Raw genomic sequence first — 11711 nt, 5'->3', positions numbered from 1 at the left:
CTTTTCTTAGTTTAAGAGGCTAATTGCACTTTGACCTATAGTTAAAGGGTAACCCTTATCCCAATTAATAATTAAAGCATTACTCTACCACTTCATCTATATCCTCAACTAATTCCTTGGAAAATGGATTTTAGAAAAATATTATATATGTTTTCAGTATGTTCATTTCAATTGACATTAATATTAATTTTTAATCAAAATGAACATTATATTCCACTAATTAAAATTACAATATGACTTTTTGTGTTTCAGTAGATTGAGAAAGTAATTATGAACAAATATTACATTTTAACAGAGTCAGTAGTATTAAAAAAGATTAAAATTGTAATCATAATAAACATATATATATATATATATATATATATATATATATATATATATATATATATATATATATATATATATATACACGCTAGATGATAGGGATAAGTCTATGTAATGAGCATGTTATGTGAGCTCAGGGACTAACCACAAATGGGTTGTAGGTTCTTGAACTGGTATAGGTTAGGTGAAAATAACCAAAGTCTCTCTTCAAGGCATTAAATGCGCTATTTATAGGAACGCGAAAGGAACACATGCCAGGGTGTATATATATACACACACACGCTAGATGATAGGGATAAGTCTATGTAATGAGCGTGTTATGTGAGCTCACGGACTAATGACACTGGGTCGTAGGTTCTTGAAGTGGTATAGGTTAGGTGAAAATCACCAAATTACATCTTTTTGAATTTGAATTTTGGTAGAAAATAACTTATAAATACTACATATTATGTGTTGAAATCCCACATTTACATTGAAGCACAAAGAGAGATAAAGGGTAGGAAACAAGATGTGATTTACAGTAAGCACTTCCTCCATTTTTTACATTTACCATACGAACTTCTTCCATTTTTAATAATTATGCAGTATAGAAACACTTCTTTGAAGGGAAGACTGGGAGAGGCATACCTAGCAACATGTAATCCTGCATTACCAATGGTTCTCTATGCCATTTTTTAATTAAAACTTTTATGCGCTTATAACTTGAATGCGGAAGCAAAAATAACAATAAACCGCATGTAAATAAAATTAATCAACTAAATAATGTTCATGATTATGGTTCTTTAATTAAAACAAGAATAAATGATAAAGACTTACTTAGTTCCATGTAATCTCTAACTTGAATAACCAACAATACTTCACCTCTCTGATCTGTATGTGTGTGTAAATATATTACATTTATACTTAATATATTTTTATATTTACGATATAACCTTAAGTATATATATCAATTAACAAACTCTAACCTCCCAAGATCCCCAATTCTAAATATTAATTTTGTAAATTTGTCTCTGATCTCACTTTCTCCCCCACGACAAGGCTGCGATTCTTGAGTGATGTCCAGGTAAATTCATAAATCTCATTTCTCGGTCATTGTTGTCACTAATATTTCTGTGGTGCAACGAGTATAAAATATATATTTTTTAAACAGACTTCAGGACATGTCAGACCAATGGTAGGCTTAGACTAACCTAAAAAAAAAATAAAAAAAATACATATATAGCTAGGCACAAGCCCATGCTCACGTCTTAAATTTTTATAGCAGGCCTAGACCTAATTTTCTAAAACTCGTCTCGACCCGCCCTATTTTTATCCCCGTCTACATGTTTAATTTGCATTATTAGATATGAATTTTATGACTTCTAAAAAAAATAAACTACAATAAGAAAACATAAAAGCTATCTACCATAATGTAATGACTAAGTATTTATTTATTTTTGTGCATTTGCACATTAAAAATGTTAGTATACTTATATTAACCACAAATATATTAGGCTTGAGCCAATACTATTGGCATGGACTAATACCCCTAACAAATACGGAGTATATTTGACAGAGACATCTGAGCTTTAACCTTTTATGAAGTCTCAAAGAGTATCAATTGTTCAGGGGAACCTAATTAAGTTGAAAATGACAGACATCCAACAAAATCATAAATATTTGAATATTATGTATTTGGTACGTGACATACAACACATATGGTGCTAAAATTTTTATAATATTTGCCTAAATTTTGAACAATATATTATGAAAGAGACAAGCCAACTTTGCTAACCATTTGAGGCAATTAAGTTGATAGCCACGCTGCCCACGCAGCCCTACGCTATTCATTTTAAAGCATATATGAAATTTGGAAACTTAAAAATTAACCATTTCTTTAATCTAATTAGGAGAGTATTATCATTGCATTAATTTAGGAAATATAATTTTTAAATGAATTACTTTCATGATCTCACAACTATTACGGCATTTTTAAGTTTAGTCAAATATTATTGAAAAAATAATTAAATAAGCTCACGAACTAGTAGTCATAGTATGTGCAATTAAGCCCATGAATTTAAAAAAAAAAAAAAATCAATCAATCAAACTATTTTTTGAAATCATCAATCAAACTATTGAACTTNATATATATATATATATATATATATATATATATATATATATATATATATATATATATATATATATATATACACGCTAGATGATAGGGATAAGTCTATGTAATGAGCATGTTATGTGAGCTCAGGGACTAACCACAAATGGGTTGTAGGTTCTTGAACTGGTATAGGTTAGGTGAAAATAACCAAAGTCTCTCTTCAAGGCATTAAATGCGCTATTTATAGGAACGCGAAAGGAACACATGCCAGGGTGTATATATATACACACACACGCTAGATGATAGGGATAAGTCTATGTAATGAGCGTGTTATGTGAGCTCACGGACTAATGACACTGGGTCGTAGGTTCTTGAAGTGGTATAGGTTAGGTGAAAATCACCAAATTACATCTTTTTGAATTTGAATTTTGGTAGAAAATAACTTATAAATACTACATATTATGTGTTGAAATCCCACATTTACATTGAAGCACAAAGAGAGATAAAGGGTAGGAAACAAGATGTGATTTACAGTAAGCACTTCCTCCATTTTTTACATTTACCATACGAACTTCTTCCATTTTTAATAATTATGCAGTATAGAAACACTTCTTTGAAGGGAAGACTGGGAGAGGCATACCTAGCAACATGTAATCCTGCATTACCAATGGTTCTCTATGCCATTTTTTAATTAAAACTTTTATGCGCTTATAACTTGAATGCGGAAGCAAAAATAACAATAAACCGCATGTAAATAAAATTAATCAACTAAATAATGTTCATGATTATGGTTCTTTAATTAAAACAAGAATAAATGATAAAGACTTACTTAGTTCCATGTAATCTCTAACTTGAATAACCAACAATACTTCACCTCTCTGATCTGTATGTGTGTGTAAATATATTACATTTATACTTAATATATTTTTATATTTACGATATAACCTTAAGTATATATATCAATTAACAAACTCTAACCTCCCAAGATCCCCAATTCTAAATATTAATTTTGTAAATTTGTCTCTGATCTCACTTTCTCCCCCACGACAAGGCTGCGATTCTTGAGTGATGTCCAGGTAAATTCATAAATCTCATTTCTCGGTCATTGTTGTCACTAATATTTCTGTGGTGCAACGAGTATAAAATATATATTTTTTAAACAGACTTCAGGACATGTCAGACCAATGGTAGGCTTAGACTAACCTAAAAAAAAAATAAAAAAAATACATATATAGCTAGGCACAAGCCCATGCTCACGTCTTAAATTTTTATAGCAGGCCTAGACCTAATTTTCTAAAACTCGTCTCGACCCGCCCTATTTTTATCCCCGTCTACATGTTTAATTTGCATTATTAGATATGAATTTTATGACTTCTAAAAAAAATAAACTACAATAAGAAAACATAAAAGCTATCTACCATAATGTAATGACTAAGTATTTATTTATTTTTGTGCATTTGCACATTAAAAATGTTAGTATACTTATATTAACCACAAATATATTAGGCTTGAGCCAATACTATTGGCATGGACTAATACCCCTAACAAATACGGAGTATATTTGACAGAGACATCTGAGCTTTAACCTTTTATGAAGTCTCAAAGAGTATCAATTGTTCAGGGGAACCTAATTAAGTTGAAAATGACAGACATCCAACAAAATCATAAATATTTGAATATTATGTATTTGGTACGTGACATACAACACATATGGTGCTAAAATTTTTATAATATTTGCCTAAATTTTGAACAATATATTATGAAAGAGACAAGCCAACTTTGCTAACCATTTGAGGCAATTAAGTTGATAGCCACGCTGCCCACGCAGCCCTACGCTATTCATTTTAAAGCATATATGAAATTTGGAAACTTAAAAATTAACCATTTCTTTAATCTAATTAGGAGAGTATTATCATTGCATTAATTTAGGAAATATAATTTTTAAATGAATTACTTTCATGATCTCACAACTATTACGGCATTTTTAAGTTTAGTCAAATATTATTGAAAAAATAATTAAATAAGCTCACGAACTAGTAGTCATAGTATGTGCAATTAAGCCCATGAATTTAAAAAAAAAAAAAAATCAATCAATCAAACTATTTTTTGAAATCATCAATCAAACTATTGAACTTGAAAAAAAAACATATTACCATAAAATAATAAGCTAACTAGACATGCCATATAATTATTTTAAGGTGATTTGGTGTTGATTTGTGTATTTGTATAATTGATAATAAATTATTAATAATAATAATCTATTTTTGAAACTTAAAGAATTAAAAGTGTAAAAAAAAAAAAAAAAAACTTGGTTGTCAATTTGTCGTGACAGGCATGCTTAATCTTCATCCCTAGGTAAGTACAAGCTAAGACAACTTTGTCGTCATCCTTACCTAGGAACGAAGACAACAATATTTTTTTTTTTGTTATGGGTTGTTTGGTTTGCATGAATTGCAATTTAATGCCAATATAATGTCATGAAAGAAGAAATTACATTGTTTGGTTAGATAAATTGCAATTCTCTCAATTCAATGAATTGCAATTCGTCCATAAAATGAAAATGAAAAAGGAAGAAAATGGCATATTTACCTTTGAATATTATTATTAATATTATTACACAAGGACATTTTAATCTTTATACCACTTCTTCCTAATAATTTTATTCATTCATACCAAACAATGTAACCTACTTTATTCCAACTGTATTCTTTTTCACCGAATTATAATTCTTTCCCTCCTTAATTTCTTCTTTCCAATCAAATGTCATGTTATTGGTTCAATGCTTATTTGACGCTTTTCTTAATATTATATTTAAGAAAAATAATATTTTTGAATCCTGAATTTCTATGGCATATGTGGTATTATGTTAACTTTGGCGTCAAAAAGAAAAAATATGTAATTGAATGAATTTGATAAATTTTCAGTTACCCAGGAAAAAGAATCATGCATTCTCCGTGGGGCTTACTTTTCTTGATATCATGGAATTATATTCCATTAACTCAAACTTTTCTTAAGTTAAAAATTACACCAAACATGATAATAATTTTCTTACCTTTTAAATTGTCAGGAAATTTTAAACTTTTTTAACTATCAAAAGCCCTCCTAGTGCATGCGTGAGTTGTCAAAGTCGTGGTAAAATTAGTATTAAAGAAGTGCTTAAAATCTCAACTTCCCTAATAAAATCAATTTTGCATCTTAGAAAGCGTAGATTAGTGGATAACTGGATATATACTTTTTGAAGGATGTGATATTGCACTACAACTAAGAATTTAGCTCCACCACAAAAGCTAGCTCATGAGTTGAGGTTTGATCCCAACTTAAATATTACTCCACAATTTCTTGTAGAGCGGATGTGATATTTGTATCAGGAAGCAACAAAATTTACAAAAATAACACTGAAAATCAAGGATTTTAAGTATATAATAATCAAAATTAACGGTTCTATCACCTCAATAACTAATTTCACATTAAAAGATCCAACTTACATTTTTCCTAATTTTTATTTTATCAAGTTTTTTTTTTTTTAAATACAAAACTTACATGCATGCACATCCTAATTTACCTAGCTATTTCTTGGATAGATCGGAACTAACATATACATACAGTATAAATTGTTCTTTCCAATGTGGTAATAGTTTGAGAAGAAGAAGAAGAAGATTGAGTTGGGGGAGAGGTCACTTCAAAAACCTAACTCTTTGGTACCAAATGAGATTGAAGAATTGAGGGAAATTAAAAGTTGATTGCATGGTATAATGTGTTAGGTATAGTAGCTCTTAATAAATACACGTAAAAGATACACAAGTAGTGTATAATATAATATTAATGAACACATATATAATATCAAACAAAGGGAGAGTAGTAGAATAAAATGTTTCTTATGCTCACAAGAAACTCATCAAATGGGAGGACAAGTGTTTGATGCAAACAAAAAATCTATCACATTAGATGTAACTCTCACATTTGAGCTGTTAGTATTCAATCATGGGTCTTTGCCATAATCTATCATCCAAGAACCAACTGAACTGTCTATAGACGGTTATTCTCTCCTCTAATTTATCTCATGATGAATAACAATAAAGCATTTCATAGTTATTACCTACTTATAAAGTAATTGACCTCACCATGAATTTAAAAATTCACTTAATAATCAAATATTAAAAAATGAAACCAATAAGTAATGTCACATAACAAGATAAATATTAAGAGAAAAAATTGTAACATCTCTTTTTTCTTTTTTATTTAGCAACAATAAATAAAGTTACTAAATAAACTTGTTATAGTAGTTTAGAAGTAAAATTAATATAAAGTTAATAGAAGTGTTAGAAACTTTTATAATTAACTACATACTAGTACTTATTTTACTATATATAATTATAGAGCAAATACCAATTTTGGTCCCAAGACTATTAGCAAAATGACAATTTTAGTCCACATATTTAATTTCTATCAATTTTGGTCCCACGACTATTGTTTTAGTATCAATTTTCATCCACGACTATTGCTTTAGTACCAATTTTCATCCACGACTATTGTTTTAGTGCCGAAATCCAACGCGCTAGTCACCCATCCGTTTAAAACGTGCAAAAATCTAAAATTGTTAAGGATATTTTCGTCATTTTCAACTGAATATCCCAATTTGAGCATGAATAAATGGATTTAAGTCCTAAGATCGATCAAAATTCGCAGTTTTCCTCCTCATTTTACTTTAATTTGAGGAGAACTGTGAATTGTGATCGATCTTAGGGCTTAAATCTCTTTATTCGTGCTCAAATTGGGATATTGAGTTAAAAAGGACGAAAATACCTTTAAAAATTTTAGATTTCAACACGTTTTAAACGTATGGGTGACCGACACGATGAATTTTGGCACTAAAGCAGTAGTCGTGGGACCAAAATTAGTACGAAAACAATAGTCGTAAGACCAAAATTGGTAGAAATTAAACATGTGGATCAAAATTGTCATTTTGCTAATAGTCGTGAGACCAAAATTGGTATTTGCTCTATAATTATATATATATGGTGGGTCGGGTGAGTTTAAGGCGTGCTTTATACAAAAAATTCATATTCAACCCGACTCATTCACTATCACCCAAAAACCCGATCCATGTGGAGTGGATTCATGGGATATTCGCGGGCGGGGACAGATTGAAATTGTTATCCCTAACCTTAACTATAGTATCTGCTCACCATGATTATGCCAGCATCCTTGATTGCGATGAGACTTGAACCTGCGTTCCGTTTGAAATTATAATAGTAATACTATCATACCACAAGATACTTGGTATTGTAGCTACTTTCTAAATTTTAAAAATCTGATTCAACTTTACCAAATCTAAGTAGGGATGAAAAAACATATATATAGGGTGTGGCATGGATGGAGAGTTTTTTTTTAATCAAAAGTTTTGGGTTTGAGCTTTGAGAATAAATTATCTTAAGATCCATGATAAAATGTTTATCTTAAATAAAAATAATTTGATCACTAATTCAGTAAACAGTATTTGAGAGAAGAGAAGTATGAATTCTTTTATAAATTTGATTAGTGTAATTAATCCTTTATTTTAATTTAGGATTCTCTTCCCATTCCGCAACCCCCACCCGCCCCCGCCGCCCGCGGTTCACTTATTATTCAAACTTTTCTTGTGTTTAGTTTAATGCCATTAAGGCATTCAATATATCAAGCCTTTTCCAATAAATGAGTATATTTTATTTTATTTTATTTTCTTTTCTTTTCTTTTAGTATATTTTATTTTTAGTTGTAACATTTTTACTTTTAGTTATCATTTTTAGCTTTTGATTTTTACAAAACTTTCAGGGTATGTTTGGTTGGGGGGTTTAGGCATAGGGAATGGGTATAAAAGTGATTACTAGTGTTTGGTTGATAGGTTTTGAAAATGCAACTATGGGTTTGGAATACCCCATTAATGAGAAAACTCATACCCGGGTTTCATTTCACTACCTCATTTCTTCCCCAACTATTAATAATCATTTCCATTCCACCCAACTACCAAACATGCTAAATACTTTCACCAAAACCCATTACCCTTACCAAGTATTTGATACCCATTCCGATTCCGATTCCCATATGCGAACCAAACGCACCCTCAGTTTTAATTTAAAGTATTCAAAATACTTTTGAATTAAAAATTGATTTTTTTAAATAAAAATCCATGACTATAGAAAAACAAATTAAATTTACAAATTGAGAGAATCTTCGGTATACTTGATGGAAATATCAAATATGGAATTAGACAAGTTAATGGGACACTGTCACACTGAGCCATGAACTCATGATTTATCCCTCCACGTATCTTATTGAGTCAGGGTGTGGGGTATGAAGCAATTTATATCGTTGATCAGGGTGTATAATGTATTGTGCACCCCGTACCAAAATGTTAGGAGATGAGTTTTGTGTATTCTAGGCAATCGTTCTGTGTATTTTAGGCAATCATTTTGTGTATTCTATGCAATCGTTCTGTGTATTCATGTTAGTAACACAAGTTGTGACGTGTTTGTGCATTCGAATGTTTAGGAGGATAGTTCTGTGTATTTTGTGTCAATATTTTGTGTATTCTATGCAACCGTTCTGTGTATTCATGTTATTAACACAAGTTTTGATGTGTTTGTGCATTCAAATGTTAGGAAGATGAGTTCTATGTATTTTGTGTCAAATATTCTGTGTATTCTAGGCAAACGTTATGTGTATTCATGTTAGTAACATTCGAATGTTAGGAGGATAAGTTCTGTGTATTTTGTGTCAATATTCTGTGTATTCTAGGCAAGCGTTCTGTGTATTCTCGGCAACCGTTTTGTGTATTCATGTTAGTAACACAGGTTGTGATGTGTTTGTGTATTCGAATGTTAGGGTACATAGAATATAAGTCCAAGTATTATCTCTTATGTTCTATGTTTTTCAAATTTCACAATGTTGTTTAAATATTCACCTTTTGTCCTGTGTATTTTTGTGATCTGATGAACTTGTGTGTGTTTTTTGTTCTTGCTTATTCGTCACTGTTTCTGTTGTTGTTCAAATTACAGTTATATTTTAATTTTTTTATAAAAAAACCTGTAATACACGGCCTACGCGCGACTCGTTTCGAACCAGGGTCCACGGTATAACGATTCGGTTTTGAGAGCGAGGAAATTTTACCTTTTGTGGGTAAAGAATTAAACAAGTATGTAGGGATGTCAATTGCGCATTTGGTTTCGGGCCAGTCTTAATGGGCTGTTGGACATATCGGTTTGGACAAATCAATTTTTTATAGTCAAATTTAAAATTCTTGACCCTAACATAAAATCTCAGGCTATAAAGCTTATCGAGCGGATTCAACTAAAACTTTTAACATTTTCAAATTAATATTCTAAACTTTCAATTTTAATAAACTAGTACATTTAAACTAATAAATATAAACTTATACGTCATTCAATCGATATAAACATCCATTACAATTCCAACTAAAAGTAATTAATACATTTTACACTATAATATAATAATTATAATAATTTTTTTTTTATTTTTCATTCTCTATTTTCATAAAATATTTTGTTTTGTAAATATTTATTAAAATTTTATTTATAAATTTAATAATAATTACTGAAGATGAGCATACATACAAATATCTTATATATTTTGTTTCACATTATTTGTGAAACAAAGAATAGCCTTAGTGGCTTTGAATGGGTTAGCCACTAAATTTTGAGCTATTGGGTATATAAGTTTTGAACTGATTTTTATCGAACTAAACTTTCTTGACCTTAATTCTAAAATTTTTTGGACTTACTCGAGTTAGTCCATTGATTTTGGGTTAAAATTGACATCCCTACTCATATGATTATCCCCATACCCAAACCTCAATTTCGTAGTAGGAATTGAACCTCTAAGTGTGATTATATTTTGATTGTGTGTATAAAATTGTTAAGGATGTTTTGTTCTAACTTTTTTAATATGAAATTTTCGAATGTACTGTTGAATTATTTTTTTGATCGTTGGTATGTTCCAAAATATTAAGATTTTTCTTCTAAAAAAGTTGAATCCACGACCCCAAAGATCCTTTTGCTTTCTAAGCACAATGAGTCCCCCTCACTTTAAGAAGTTGCTCATATACTGTTGTTGGTGAGACTCGATTCCTGATCTTCTTTCTCAAACTTCACCCCTGTAACCAACTGAGTTACTCGTGCGGGCACCAAAATATTAAGATTTGATTGTACGAATGATTGTTTTTAAGGATAAAATGATAAATTATTCAACTAACTCACAAATACTAGGGTTGTTAAAGTGGGATGAAAAATTGTTTATTATTATTTTTAGGTGTCTTAACTCTTAATTTAATCAACATTTAGGCTCTGTTTGGTACTTTGGTAGAACTTATTTTAGAACTACAAATAAGTTATAAGCTCTATTTGGTAAAACATAGGGAGCTTAAAACAATTATTCTTCCGTTCCATTTTGTTTATCTAGTTTGATTAACTAGACTTGACTGGAGTTATTTTTAATTCAATTTTTTTTATAATATTAAGTTTAGTATTAAACTATTAGTATATAAAATTTATATATTTAGAAAGTATATTAAAAGTACTATTAAACACAAAAAAATCAAATTTTAAAATAATTAAAAATTACTAAAGAAAATAAGCAATAAAGGAAAAGTTAGTTTGACTAATGAATAGTTAACATGACTCAATATGAGACAGATGGCGTAGCTTATTTTGAAATGCAACCTCAAATAGCATTTCAAAATAGGCTCCTAGCTTTTTAACTTTTTTTTAATCTTTATAAATTTGCAAAAATGACACCATATACCATTCATTAATCAAAATTCTAATATCTTAGTTTATCTTTATGTGTGTTTTTACACTTATTAGCTAATTCAATAATTAATTTATCAAACACTTTAATTTCAATTAGTTAGCGTCTTAACTACTAGCTTTTTCAACTTTCAACTTTCAGCAAACTTTTCAGTTAGGCATGCCAACAAAGCCTTTGGAAGAATATATTGACATAATTCGATGATAAAATATGATCTTTAGATTTATATTATTTTATTTTATGTTGTGATTCGTAAATTTGGTGTTTAGTGTAGTGTATTTGTGTTTCACAGCTTTTTATTAAACATTTACTTCGTTTTAAGAAAAAAAAAAAAAATACTCCGTAACAAATAAGAGTGTGTTTGGTTAGCAAATTTAGCTATCAAGAATGAGTATTAGGTGCGTTTGGTTCGCACATGGGAATCAGAATCAGAATGGGTATCAAATACTTGGTAAGGGTAATGGGTTTTAGTGAAAGTATTTAGCATGTT

This window comes from Ipomoea triloba, chromosome 5, assembly GCF_003576645.1.
Source record: "Ipomoea triloba cultivar NCNSP0323 chromosome 5, ASM357664v1".
Lineage (NCBI taxonomy): Eukaryota > Viridiplantae > Streptophyta > Magnoliopsida > Solanales > Convolvulaceae > Ipomoea > Ipomoea triloba.
The sequence above is the reverse complement of the archived record's forward strand: the minus strand, read 5'-3'. Positions refer to the sequence as shown.